The sequence below is a fragment of the Triturus cristatus genome, chromosome 1_1, assembly GCF_964204655.1.
Source record: "Triturus cristatus chromosome 1_1, aTriCri1.1, whole genome shotgun sequence".
Classification (NCBI taxonomy): domain Eukaryota; kingdom Metazoa; phylum Chordata; class Amphibia; order Caudata; family Salamandridae; genus Triturus; species Triturus cristatus.
This window is the reverse complement of record NC_140579.1, coordinates 703,851,047-703,866,074: the sequence shown is the minus strand read 5'-3', so window position 1 is coordinate 703,866,074 and position 15,028 is coordinate 703,851,047. Positions and strand designations below refer to the sequence as shown.

Below are 15,028 nucleotides of genomic sequence, written 5' to 3'. Positions count from 1 at the left end.
AAGATGTCAACTATAAATGCGGACATGTAATCAATCAATCAATCAGTATTGATGAGGAGACAGAGTTGACCTGTCGTTTCATGGAAAGTTCATTGTCCAGGATGACGCCGAGGTTGTCGGCATGGTATTTCCGAGTTGGGATTGGTCCAAGTTCTGATGGACATATAATATGGAGGTGTTTGTGCCTCTGGCCTATGTAACCTCATGACACTTGTCTGTAAGGTGACTAAAACATGCACTAATATTCAAGTTTGAATCTATCATAAACCTTACAAAATCGTAATACTACGACCTTTAATAATCAAATGCATTCAAAACTCAATTTAAAAATGTGCATTAAAACCTGCATATAAAAGCTATTTTTATTTTAAAACATTACAGAAATTTAAAAAAATATATTTATTTCTTCTCAAAACTGCCTAATTGTTTAAATGTTCTGAAAGTCAGACAAAAGAATGTTATTTCCAGCTAACGCAGTTGATGTTTCCGTTGGCACCCTACTCACAAGTTCCAATGAACAAACATGGTTGTATCCAACCAAATCAGCAGCCCCCAAAGGTGCGACAGCAAGTAGTGCATCTACAGAGGATTCAAAAATCCAGAAGCTGAGGCATCAACGGTATACTCATAAGTGTGCAGCAAAGGCAATTGCTCAGGACAACTTTGCAAGTGGATTCTTAACTGACCCATCAACAGTTCTATGGCCTTCGATTGGACCGGTTGCATTCCAAGGCTTATATACAGAGCTCACTTGAAATTGCACAGCAGACAGTGAAACACAAGCTGTACACAATGCAACCACATTGGCCAAAAGGACAAGAATCAGTTGTCATTTAGCTCCTGAGGTACGAGTGCACAAAAATACTGCATCAATTGTCATGCCACAGTAACACATGTGGCAGTGCTATCCCCATTTGGCTTCGTGACGGAACATCCATTGCGGAGCAAACAAAATGGAACCAATATCACGACAATTAGAAACAGTGGTGTGCCTCCAAAAAATGCTGGAAAAAAATGAGAGGATGAAATCATTCTGAAGACAGTCTGGAAAGTACTAACAAACCCAGACACCATTGCTTTGAAAAAGTGTACTACTCCCGCAGTATTTGAGGCAATAAAAATGCTGTGCACAAGTTCTCTGAAATGTTGTGGGAGGTTAGTGTGTAGCAGCAACTGGATTTCGAACAACATCTTGCAATTTGAAGATCAAATGTCTCCTTTGCAGATGCTATGGAAACTTCCCTCTGCAACAATAAGGCTTTCAATCTGCTCAGACTATCAAAATTCACATTTAAAATAGAAATTGAAGGCCAAGTTGTTTGTAGAACAAGTCACAACCTTAGAAACCGTCATCACATAGGGTATTCCCAGGTCCATCCCACAGCAACCTTGGTCATTCAAATAACTCCCATTCTAAAGTAATCTGAGGGATAGCAAGCTCAGTTTGTCTTGGACTCATTACATGCTTCATGAAGAGTGACCTCTTTACAAACTAAAGAGTGGCCTAAAGTGTTCGCTCCGTCTGTACCGCTAAGTAAAACCTCAGTATCCCCATTTCTACACCTATGAGTGAAAGGTAGGACCCATGTCTCATGTACCATCTCTTCCCTAATGATTCACATATGCCTACTTGATTAAATTGTAAGCAGTTCATAAAGTGAAATATTTAAATTGGCAGAGAAAAAAACCCATGAATTATTCAATTAGCTAACGGTGTCTCTGCTACAGTGAACGGTAGTTTTTCTGGATGTTCTATGTTCAACATTGTGTATGTCGCGTCTTTCCTTGCCATGATTTTCTGTTCACTTGTCAAGTACAAGTTCAAAGAAGCTTTATTTGATTTAACATATAAATCATATAAATCCACAAAAGACTCTAAACCTTGGTATGACGGCAGACTCAACAAGGACAGACGAGCCCTTAGATTAGTTGAACGGCAATGGAGGTCATCACCATCCACGGATCACCTCAAACTGCTCAGATTCACCAAAATCTCGTACTATAGAAAGATCAGACACTCAAAAGCAAACTTTTAAAAAAATCAGCTAGATCAAGCCAAGAACCGACCCAAAAAACTATTTGAACTAGTCATAACTCAATCTATTGGTTTAGCTCACCCTCCCCAAGCTGGACAATGTACTCCACCCAGCGGCGAAGAATGTTCCTCCTTCTTCACGAAAAAGACGGAACTCCTGAAAATGGACCAACTTAAGGCCTCATTAGCTCAGATTGACACTCAGAAAGACTCGCCATCTCACACTTTAGCAACCCCAATCACCTGCACATCTAAGCTCGCCCTCAAAAATAATGCCTCCTAGACCTCCTTCACAACCTATAGCAAAGAAGCAATTCTAAAATCACTCACGTCCTTGAACCCCTCCAACCTTTTCTCAGACCCCCTTCCTGCAAACTACCTCAAAGATCTCATACTGGCGCTACTGCCACTCTGGACAAAGATTATCAATGCCTCCTTAGTCCAAGGAATTATTCCTGAAATTCTCAAATCGGGACAAGTTTCCCCCATCCTAAAAAAAAAACTACAGCGGACTCCACAGACCTAAATAACTACCAACCAATTTCCAACATCACAACTCTGGCTAAACTCCTAAAAAAATGTGTTCTCAGCCAGTTAGACAACCACATTACCAATTTCCACCTGCTCAATACATTCCAATCTGGCTTCCGGACAGGGCATAGTACTGAATCAACTATGACTCACATAGTAGATGACGCACTAAAAAAAATCCTAGACCAGAACGAAACCTGCCTACTTATCTTGCTTGACTTATCTTCGGCCTTTGACACCATCAAACATGATAATCTACTAGACCTCTTGCAATACAGAATGGGCTTATCAGGGTCAGTACTAAATTTATTTACCTCTTTCCTTCTGAATAGATCCCAAAGGTTCAAGGTCAACTAATCCCGGTCCATGGCCATCCCAGTCACATTAGGAGTCCCGCAGGGCTCCTCCCTCTCACCTACACTGTTCAACCCATTCATGGAGCCACTCACTGAGATTCTTAACTTATCTAATATCCACTTTCACATGTACGCAGATGACACGCAACTATACTTAAAGATAAACTCTCCGGATGACATCAAATCTCTCAATCTAACTTTACAAAAAACTCAGTCATGGTTGACTGAAAACCACCTCAAACTAAACGCCCTCAAAACTGAATTCCTACTAATCACCCCACCTAATCAATCAGCCACCATACACAAATGGCTTAAACAACTTGCAGCGCTCAACTGCCAACCTCTTATAATCAATTTAGCAAAATCACTGGAAGTAACTCTGGACAGTAACCTAAACATGCAAAAACATGTCAGTGCTGCAGCAAAAGGAGTAAACTTTCAGATGAACACTCTGAGAAAATTAAAACCCTTCCTCCCAGTAAATGACTTCAAGCTGGCAGTCCAAGCACTAGTAATTCCCAGACTAGAATATGGTAGTGCAACTCTCTGTGGACTCCCTAGATCTACAACTACCTCTCTAAGAGCATCACTCAACTCAGCGGCCAGGCTCATCACAGGGTCCAAAAGAAATAGCCACATTTCCCCTAACTTCAAAGCGCTCAATTGGCTGCACTTCGAAGCAAGAATTCATTTAAAAATCGCATACATGACACACAAAGCCATACATCACAACACCCCAAGGTATCTGGCCCAGAAACTGGAGCTCTTGTGTGGAAACAGATCATCCAGGAGCGCCAGCAACCTTCTTCTAAAGCCTCAAAGATATGCCAAGGAGAAAACATATAATCATACCTTCTCTGGAATTGCTCCAAGGATTTGGAATGCACTACCCCCAGAAACCAGACTTAACCTCTCAACTGCCTCCTTCAAACAAAAAAGAAGTTAAATCTCTTCTCATGACGAAATTCACTTGAACATTGAATTGGACTCTTAGAACAACCAGCTGGAACATAAGACATTATTTCGAAATAATATGTTTCTTTTGTCATATCCGCGCTATATAAAACCTTCAAAATAAAATAAATAAAAATCATAAGAGCACAATTTTATCACATATGATTCTAAAAATCCAGTCACGTTGGTATTACCTAGTTAAAAGGAATTGGGACTCAGCAATTAAAAACCAGGTTCGTAACTCACACTATTTTCTGAATTTGATCACATTTTACAAATACCTTGCTAGAAACTGGAAAAAAAAAATGATAAAATAAGAATTGTAATATAATAATGTTAAAGGCCAGGTTCATAAGCCATAATGTTTTTCTAAATTTAATCACACATTTCAAATACATTGCTAGTGAGCTAGTAAACATTTCATAATTTAAAAGTTGTAATGTTATGAAAGCAGAGCAACATTGTCTCAGGCCCAGAATCTTCAAAATGGGAACAATCCATGTTTTTCTGGGAACTGCATATGTGCAATGTAGACTGCTGGGACAAGTTGTCACATGGGCATGGTCTAAGAGTTTTTTACCAGTCATTCATGACAGGGAAACTAGTAAGTCTATGGAAAATTCCCAGACAAAAACGAGTTAGCAGCATCCTGTCGTAACTCCCACTTACATACACAAGATATGTTTGTATGCCATAGCATGACATTAACAGTTGGTTTTCCCTGACAGTGGGCTTAACAATTTCATTTAAGAGTCTAATTGACTCCAGATGTGTTAAGCACTCAGCCTTTAGTGTTTTTCACAAGATAAATGTGATGCTTCGGGGTGACCAATGTCTGCCACAAATCTTCTGATGTAATTTAACCAGGGAATACGTGGCCCTCTATGGAGCTTTAAACAGTCAGTTATGATGTCCCGGTTAAGACTTGTGTATGTTGCAGCCCAGATTTTATGCCATAATAAAATTGGCTCAATTTTGATTAAGTCGGCGATGTACGATATCCCAAGCTCTGCGTGGCAGATATAGGTAGCTGTACTGTTGGAGACTGCCAGCAAATATCTGACAAAGGCATTCTCGACTAGCTGCAGAGGCTGAGAGTCAACATATTCCCAGATGCCTGCAACGTACATGGCAGTTGTAGTACACTTAGCCTTGTAAATTTGTATTAGTGCCACAACCAGCCTTCTGCCTAGTTTTCTAGCACTGTGGCTGAGGGCAACAGTAGCTTTGGAAAATAACATTTTCCTAGGTAGAACTGCGTGTGTCCACGTCCCTCTATAATTGAAAAGAATGCCAAGGTATGAAAATCTATTGGTACACTCAACCTTGGTATTAATAATAAAAATATTGCGGCATTTACAACTATTTGGTCCACATTTCATTATGAGGGTTTTCAAGATGTTCATTTGCAACTCCAAATTTTGCATATATGTGGCAAAGCTGGTCCCTACTCTTTGGAGCCCAATTTGAGTATGCGCCATTAAGACTGCGTCGTCTGCGTACAATAATGCCGGAATTGGGCGTTTATCAATAAGTGGAAGATCCTGGCATTGACTGATAAAAAATTGGTATAGGCCGTTAATATACAGAGTAAAAAGAAAGGGGGCAAGAACACAATCTTGTCTAACCCCCTTTCTTATTGGGAGTTTAGCAGTACACTCTCCTTTAGTTCCATAGCGGACCCTTGCACAAGCACCATAATACAGCTGCCTCATATCATTTATAAGTGGTGTTTCTACTCCCATTTGCTTGAGTCCACAGGTTCTCATGCCTAACACAATCAAAACGCGGATCTAAGGTCCACGAAAGCCATAAATAATTTCCCCTGCTTAGCTCGTGTGTATTTACCTAATAATAAATTTAAGTTTAGACCCTGCTCTATAGTGCCCAGGCCCTGGCGAAAGCCATATTGTATCTCTGTAATAGCCCCAACATCTTCTTCCCATGACTGCAGTCCATTTAATTAAAGGAGTCTAGTAAAGAAATTGGTTGCTAGCATATAGGGAGATTACAGTCACCCTTTTCAAAAATTGAAACCAAAACAGATTCAGACCAAGATGGAACTATGCCATGGTGATAACATGCTCTCAAGACCAACGTTAATATAGGACCCCAAAGGGAAATGTTAGATTTGTACAAATCAACGGGCACACCGTCCGGGCCAGGAGCCTCACCTCCTGCACTAGCATTTATAGCGCAGTTCACTTCATCTAAGTTAAAATGGATGTCAAGTGGGAAGAGTCTTAATGGTTCTGGCACTAGGAGGGGGCTCGATGCATCCTGTTATATTACATGTTCTTCATCGTTATATAAGATGGCAAAATGATCCACCCACTGATCCTCTGTAATGGTTAACTCAATTTGATGGTGAATCTCTAGGGGCTAAGAAAGGTGTGTTAACAACCTTCCAAAAGCTTGTATTATCCCTTAGCTGGGAAGCTTCATGCAAAGCCTTCCAGGTTTCTGCCCTCAGCGTGTCCTTTCGATCTTTTAACGCACGTCTATATTCCCTTCTAGCCAAATTAATTTCTGGCTGATTCCTCTCGGGTGTGTGCAAGGGTCTTTTCAATACTGTATGGGATTGGGTGCATTTTGAGTCAAACCATCCCTGCTTCTTTGTGTTACACTTGTTCATTTCCACAAACAGACTCCTCTTGTTCCCCAGAGAGATTGAACCAAAGGAATTCAAGTCCTCAACATGGGGAGCAGATTTGTCCAGACAAACTGAGAAATCCAATTTACATTTATTTAGCAATGATTTTGTGAACTCAGTTGGCTCCACTTTAGGCCAACACAATGAGTAACCGTTATTCCTACTGAGCGCAATGTCATGCACGTGGTGCTCTGAAATACCCATTTTATTTAACATATTGATTGGGAGTCGAAAAGTGATACTTAAGGGGAAATGATCACTCATTGCAATGGAATGTGTCACAAATTTAGTCAGCCTACTTGAATGTCGATTTGAGATCATAATAAAATAGATGATGGAGCCAGACCCTCTACCATCGAAAGTGAAACTGAGTGGAACAATAGGATGACACAATTCATTAGCGAAACCGAGGTCAAATAAAAACATAATTGCATTTAAGTGGTCACCATAAGTAGAATGTGGAAAATGGGTTGGTTCAGCACCTTTTTCATAGGCTAAACCACAGATACCCCGTTTAGCAAAAGGGCACAGAGCAGAATTACAATCCCCACCCCAAATAATACACATATCCTTCTCTGTATCATTCTGGGTGTTAAGCAGATCATTCGGTAATCTATTCAGAACTCCAGAAACCTGTTCTTTCGGAATATTATTATAAAAGTTTAACAAGACAATATAATACTTTTTATCCACATGAAACAGGACAATCTGGTAGTAAATATCCAATGTAATAAATACAATCTTTTTGGCATTGGCTCTTTTAGACACATATGTACACAGTACTCCTTTTTTAGGTCTCGACCTTGCTATCGCGTAAGCGATCCGCGAAGCGAGACTATAGAAAGCGGGTTTCAAAAGTGCTCCCAAAAAGCGGATTGCATGGCTAGCACGCGCACAATCACGCGCATCGTGCCGCCATGCAATCCGCCTTTTGGGAGCACTTCAAAGGGTCCGCTCCCCCACCCCCAAGCGCGCGTGCGCCACGCTCCCGCCGGGCTTGTCTTGTTTTTCTTTTTTTTTTTTCCTTCAAGCGCGAGGCGCATGTGCGGCCAATGCTTGTTATTTTTGCAGCTATAAATTAGGTGACCTAGTGTTCATTTGGTACAATTTGACACACTTTTCAGTGAACAATCTGTAACCTTTTCCCATTCATCACATCCTTGCCTTTAATTGGTTATTCTGATGGTTGGCCCGTCACCTCACACCTAATAGTTTATCTTTGTGCTAGACATAACCGTTTAACTTCCCATTTGGCACTCGATCATAAACACCATCGTATTACACACCTTCGGATGGTTTCTTAGATTTATGCTGCTTTCATTATTTTGCCTATTTTCATATAAGTTCGATATATCTCTTCAACTGTGGTATTCACTTAGATTCATGGTTTACTCGTCACCCTTCAGCTCAGCCTAATGTTCTTTTTAGGTTCAAGACAAGATATTTCGTGCAGCGTGGATACTATTGATTAATTTATACATGTGAATCAGACCATTTGCAGAATATTCTTCAACATGAGCGAAAGTCACTTTGTTTGAACTTTCCAATATTTTACGTTTCATGTTTGAATATTCAATGTTTGTATGCATTTCAGGTTGAAGAACGTGCGAACGTGTGAACGTGCACAGCTGGCATCTGGCTTTCTGTAAAGGCTCATTAAGAGTTACAGCGTGTGAATCATGCTCCTCCACCCCCTTACTCTCTGCTCTCACTACCCCCTCCCTCGTCGTCAGCTCGTCACACAAGAGACCAACAGCAGCTTGAAGGGAGGGGGGTCATCAAAGTTGAATTGATCAACTCTTAACTGACTTTCGAGCATTTGTTTGCTAAAAGACATAAATGTGCTGGTTCATTGCTACCGGCTATGTGATACGACGTTTAGTTTTATTTTCTACCTATTCTGTCTTTTCGCATCGTGGGACATTCGTGCAAATATATGGCGATCCTTTTGGTTACTTATAGATACGTTAGTTTAAATGTGTGTGCGCGCTCGTGTTTTTTTTTGTACATGTACTAATTAATGTAATACAGGGCCAGCCAGGACCATATTCCTCCCTGCCGCTGGAAGCACACACACACACACAGGAGGCTTGGAATGTGCCATTATCCCGTCGCCCTTAGGGAAAGACTGGGCAGGCAGCCTGGGGGCAAAGGTGACGGAGGTCATTCGCATTTCCAGAGCAATGTGTGCCATTTGGCATCTTAAAATGGGCAAAGATGTGGGACGTGTCAACAGGCAACACCTTTGTGGCTGACAGCCATGATAAATTTGAAGCTAAAGTGACGTGACGGCAGCCCTTGTAAGTAACGGTCGGGTAGGCCAGCACTGACGTAGTAAACCTGCCATGCGCATTTTTCATTGAAGGGCAGACAGGAAACTCCATAGGCAAAACACAGGGGCGGCCTTAGGCATGTGCAAGCTGTGCACCTGCACAGGGCCACCAAACCCCAGGGGCCACCACGAGGAATCGGATACAATACATCCCAGGCAGGGATTTGGCGCATGAACGACTGAGGCGTGCTAAATCTAATGTGATGCACGCTGAATGGTTGTTCTTATACTCTTTTCCTTTCTAACCCAGTCTCGTCTTTGTGTGGGGTCAGCCTTGTTTCGGGCTCTTCTGGTAGGTCCTGTGCTTGTTTAGAACTTTTTTTCCAGGAGAATCAAGCTTGTTTTAATAGTCCAGATCTGGCACCTCCGGAGGCTCGCATGCGCACGCATGCGCAGTGCCCGCGTGTCCTGCAGCGAAGGGGTTACAGAAGCACCATGCATCACTGGCGGCAGGAGGGGTGGCAGGACCCGTGCCCGGCGTGCAGCGAGCAGCACCGAGACCGGCCGAGGCCATGCACCGGCGCGCCTAGAGACCCTGGGCAAGAAAGGCCTCCTTGCAGAGGATAGCATGCCAGTGTGCAACCTTTGGTGCCACCTGCGAGGTGAGCAGCCCGAGGGTCAGGGCATGGGGAGGGGGAGTGAGGAGGTCAGCGTGTGCCACTGCAGAGTGAACCCGAGGGAAGGTGAGCCATTGGACGAGGGTGTGGGGAGCTCTGGGGAGGAGGGCAGATCAGGCATAGGAATGTATCCCAGCCTGTGGGGGTGAGGAGCCGGGGGCGTGGGGAAGGTTGGGTGAGGATGTTATTGTAGATGGTGTGTGCTTTGGGTCTGGGTGGAGGTAAGCCATGTGAGGTGGCGAGCTGGAGGTATTCTGGTGGTCATGGGAAGGGAGGGCATGATGAATCGTGAGAGAGAGCCTCTCTCTCACGATTCATCTCTGAGAGGGCGCGGGTCGGAGAGGTGGTCACTGTGCACCAGGGGTAGGGAGTGGTACAGATCGGCGCTGTATGTTGAGGGAAATGTGAGTCAGGAGTGCAGGGGCGGTGTTTACTTGTGGCTGAGGGGAGGCATGGTGACTTTTGGAGGTGTAACTTGGGAGGCTCCGTCGTATTGGGGGGAAGAGGAGAGCAGGGTACGAGGTGTTAGACGTAATGTTAAGGATTCATTAAAATGATTACAATTACTTATCAACAATCATGAAAACAGAGTATGAAGCTGATACTTGTGATCTAATGAGTGGATCTGCCTGCACAAATCTTTTAAAACATCGAGTGTTCGAATGTACTTGGCATTTGGATATGTCTGTTTATATGGTGTTGAGGCAGACATGAAATGCAAGCACCTATGGATGGACGCCTGGAATAGGATGGCAGTGCCTACCCATGTTAACTCAATCTAATGCCCTTTTGCAGAGACCTTGGTAGGAGACTGGCTGCTTGATCATTTCTTTAATTACATTCCAGTGCTTGTCATGTGACTAGCAGAGAAAACTAGTTTAACTAGTCCTCAGTTTGCAATTGGTGAAGCAGCCTTCTCTGTCCATACTAGGGGCATAGTTACCATTGGTTCAGCAAGTACAGTGGTACTGAGACCCAAAACCCTCAGGGGCCCATTGAACCCTGATAATTGCTATATTTTACTTCCTGAGCAGCAGCCAAAGGGGCCATTTTCCTTGCTTATGCCACGGCCCATGGGGTCGTTGGTACGCTGTGCTAGTGATTCGTACATCTGCTTGAAAGTTGTCTCCTGACTGGATGTTCCTTGCACATTAATTTTGCTTCAGAGAACCTCTAGTGCCTTTTCATAGCCTTAGGACTCACTGTAATTAATCCTTGTTTAATAGGTGCTCTGTAAAGCGAGCAGAACTGGTTGCTGGAATATGGCACTATACAAGAAACCTTAATTAAATATATAGTATTTTGACTTTTGACAATGTGGTAAAGTGGACGAGTCTTTGGTTACCTGTAGGCTGTCTTCAGGATCAGGTAGTGACGTACTGAGACAGGTCTCTGTGTGCCATGATTTCAAGGTAGCTTACTCTCTTCCTGCTAAGGTCACTTCCCAAATAGATCATGAACTATTCTCCAGGTTCTACTGTTCTCAGTGGACTGATAAAACAGACCTTGTATGCCAAGTCACATGATCTACCCTATAGTTTTATAACACTCTTCAAATAAACCTTCCATATGTGGCTAGTCCTCATAATGTGTCATACATGTAGTGGGAAGGGTAATTACTATCAATCAGTCAGGGTTTGTAAAGCTCAGCTGCTTCACACATAAGGGTCTCGAGGCGGTGTGGGATTCATGCTGCTGGATCATGCTGCTTGTTGGTTGAACAGCGAGGTCTTGTGGTCCTTCCTGAACTGCTGGAGCGATGGTGAGGCTCTGAGGTGCAGGGGGAGGGTTTTCAGGTCTTCACTGCCAGGTGGGAGAAGTAGCGGCCTCCACTGTTTTATCAGCGGCTGCATTGGGTGGCTGCTAGGGAGATGGTTCTGGAACATATTTTCCTGGTAGGTTGGTGGAAATTCACTCGTTCATTAAGGTATGCTGGTCCTTCGTTGTGTAGTCCAGGGAAGACATGGCTTGGCAGTTAGGGCTGGACTGTTCCCATGAGGCACAGTGTCAAGGCTAGGCACAGTGTCAAGGCTGATTTGCATATGGCCATGTCTGAACTGGGGTGGTGTGGTGAGCAAAAAAACTATGGATTTAGGCCCAGATCTCTGTACTGGGGTGAATGTATGACATTGTTCTGCATTCTGTCCATCAACTGTTGTTCTTGCAAGAAAATAAAAATGACACATCAAAATCTTTCAGCAGCCGCCACTGCTGATTGTCTTCTTTTTTTCCCTACCCACTGCTAGCCTCGCCCGCTGCATTGCAAGCAAAATGAAGAGAATTCGAGTACACAAATCTGGTTATTCGAAACGAAAGAGAAAGGTGGCTCAGCAGGCTTTCGTAGTGTCACAGGAAGGAGCAATCCTGAACTTTATCACCCAAGGGAAACCTAAAGATGGAGAATCCTCTGGCCCGAGTACTGCTGATGCACTAGGTAAAACAGGAGCTGACGACCATAAAGAAGAACAAAAAAATGATGATATCCATGAGCAGAATGATACTCATGAGCAGACCAATGAAAATGAACAAGGTGACTCTGAAATTGATACAAACATGCAGCAATTACCAACTCAGGATGAGGATTATTACAAAAGACCCTCAGACAGAGAAACTGACACATCATTCATCGGTCCATCAACATCTGGCATTCTGAAGGAGGTTCAGAGTTTACAGACGGATGATGCTGGTATTGAAAAGGAAGCCAAAGAGCAAGACCATGTTACAGACCCGTGTTCTGAATATGATTTATGTGATTGGAGGGATCCTACTTTGTGGCCGAACTCTCTTACGGACGCGCAACGTGTTTTTCTTGTTGAAAGGGGTCCCTCCAGAGACCCAGATTCTAAAACAAAGTATCCAAGTGATGAGCACTCAAAAAGTAAACGTCGTTTTTCTGTTACCATGTTACTGGTCATCTAACGCCTTTTCTGGACGTTTTATTAAAACACCTTCCTGAGCTCCGCCCCGCCCGGACCCCCTCTTCCGGGGCCCCCTACCTGCGCTCCCTGCACAGGGCCACCATGAGCCTAGAGCCGCCCCTGCAAAACATATACATGCTAATGCATCTCAAAACATTGCTGAAAGCTTATCCACTTATGTATTTTTGAAAAGTGGTATTTATGTTCTTTTTAACGCAGAGGGCCCTCAGTCTCAAAAAGTAGTTTCCAAATCAGTTTCTCATAAAAAGCAACCCGAGACAAAGCAAAACACATCCCCTTGCCCTTAATTGTTATAACAAATATACAAACAGCTGCTTGCTACGGATGGATTCATTCGTTAAAACAATTTAGCGCACACCTGAATAAACCTACCTAGCCTGAACATGCAGTTCTGCCGGTGTCGAGGCAGCACGGAGCAGAAATATATGATTTAACTCTCGTCTGCCCTTCCGGTGTCATCGTCCCTCCAGCTCCTCTGAGTGGACTCTTTAACCCTTTCCTTTTCCGGCCATGGGGGGAGGGGGCACAGCCGCGCATCTGACTCTGCAGCTCTATCAATCCATAGTGGTACGTCCAGCGCCTGGAGTCTGGGAGTCGTAGCACCTTGTGAAGCAGAAACTGCACCATACCGTGGAACGCCTGCAATGCATGCCCTTAATTGTTATAATAAATATACAAACAGCAGCTTGCTAGGGATGGATTTGACAGTGAGGTTAATACTTGTCCCAGATGAGACTTGTGGGTCTTCGGCAAGCTTGCGTCATTTCTGGGGTCTCTCGTTCTGCGTGTCACGTGAAATTCCCGGAATTATGCCACTGTTGTGTAATATCTGGTATCCCCTTGGGATCTGGTATCCCCTGTTCTTCGGCCGTCTTCGGAGAATTAACTCAGCCCGAACAGGATCAGACAGAAGCAGTCGATCTCTGCTCGGGCTGAGTTCAGGGATACACGATTTCATGGGATACCAGACGTTTCTTTAATACAGAAGCCACTGCTGCAAGTGCAGGGATACACGATTTCTTGGGATACCAGCCAGGCTCACGCTATAAATTATCTCACGTTTCTTTAATGCTGGAGCCACTGCTGCACAAAAGACAGGAAGCAAGTCGCAGTCGCAAGTAGTTTAAAGACCAAAGGTTAAATAAATGAAAATGATATGCTTACACAGAGTCGGAGTGAAAGAATGGAATTTATTTTCCAAGCAAATCGCAACTAGTACAAAGAAAGGTGAAATTAATGAAAATTAAATAAATGCACGCACGGGTCGGAGTGAAGGAATGGAATTTTTAATTTTTAAGCAAATCGCAAGTAGTACAAAGAAGGAAACGTAAAATAAATAAAAATTAAACATATTCGTGGAGTAGAGTGGAAAATGGAATTTTATTGTTTAAGCAATCGCAAGTAGTACATAGAAGGAAACGTAAAATAAATAAATATTAAACATATGCATGGAGTCTGAGTGAAAGAATGGAATTTTTATTTTTGAAGAGTTGGAATCACATTGTAAATTAAAACATGAGGAGAAAGAATGACAGAAGAGGGAACACAGCTGCCAAGGTTTTCAATACTGTGTGTGACATTCTCATAATTTCAGTGTAATTATGAGTGACATTTCAACAACTGTGAGTGACTTTCTCGCAAGCAAAGTTAAGTGATAAAGATGAGGCAAGCATTTAAATATCAGAAATGACACCCATTTCACCAAAGAGAAACTCTAAGAATTCTTAAAATTACTGCAAAGCACCAGATATGGAAGGACACTAACCTAGTACTCGCAAGCCACCCCAGACAGCATCAAGGGCATTGGCAAGGCTCAGGAGAGTGAGGCGCACACCTTACAGCCAGCCAGGATACTGTTTGTTTCAAAGATAGTACGGTTTAATCAATCCGCATAAAAATGATAACTAAGGAGTGCAGCTGAGCGGTGTCAGCCCGGTTGGCATGCCACTATCTGCCCCACCCCGCAGCACCAGATCACACCAGCAGGCTGCAGCTGTACCAGAGCTTCCGAAAACACCAGGCTCGTAAGTGACACAGCTGCTGGCCATGCTGAAAGTTGGACCGGCACCATTACCGTTTCACCTCATTACCATAACCAGGTATCAAGTTGTCGATGCTATCAATCAATCAATCATTCAGGGGTTTATAAAGCGCACTACTCGCCCGCGAGGGTCTCAAGGCGCTAGGGGGGAGGGGAGGCAGCTCCGTATCAGTCGAAGAGCCAACTCTTGAGGTCTTTCCTGAACCTGTGCAGGGTCGGGGAGCGTCTGATGTTCATGGGTAGCTCATTCCAGGTCTTGCCTGCGATATGCGAGAAGGATCTCTCGCCTGTTCTGTTTCTGCGGATGTGGGGGACCTCAGCCAGGGCAAGGTCAGCGGAGCGCAGATTCCTCTTGGGTACGTGGAAGGAAACTCTCGTTATTTGGGTCTGATGTTGTAGAGGGATCTGTAGGCTTGGGTGAGGAGTTTGAAAGTGACCCTTTTCTCGATGGGGAGCCAGTGGAGGTCTCGTAGGTGTTGGGTCATGTGTTCGTGGCGAGGTGTACCGAGGATGAGTCTGGCTGCGGCGTTCTGGATGGTTTGGAGTCTGTGTTAGAGAGTTCTGTTCATT

At 43.7% G+C, this 15,028-nt stretch overlaps 1 long non-coding RNA gene across 1 annotated transcript in view; it reads right to left on the bottom strand.

Moving 5' to 3' along the window:
• LOC146870908 (uncharacterized) overlaps positions 1-13,269 on the bottom strand; it is a 173,866-nt gene extending 160,597 nt beyond the window's left edge. The window contains exon 1 of the long non-coding RNA XR_014959479.1: positions 12,790-13,269. This is a non-coding gene — a long non-coding RNA (uncharacterized LOC146870908). The remainder of the gene's footprint in view (positions 1-12,789) is intronic.
• Between the last annotated feature and the right edge of the window lie 1,759 nt (positions 13,270-15,028).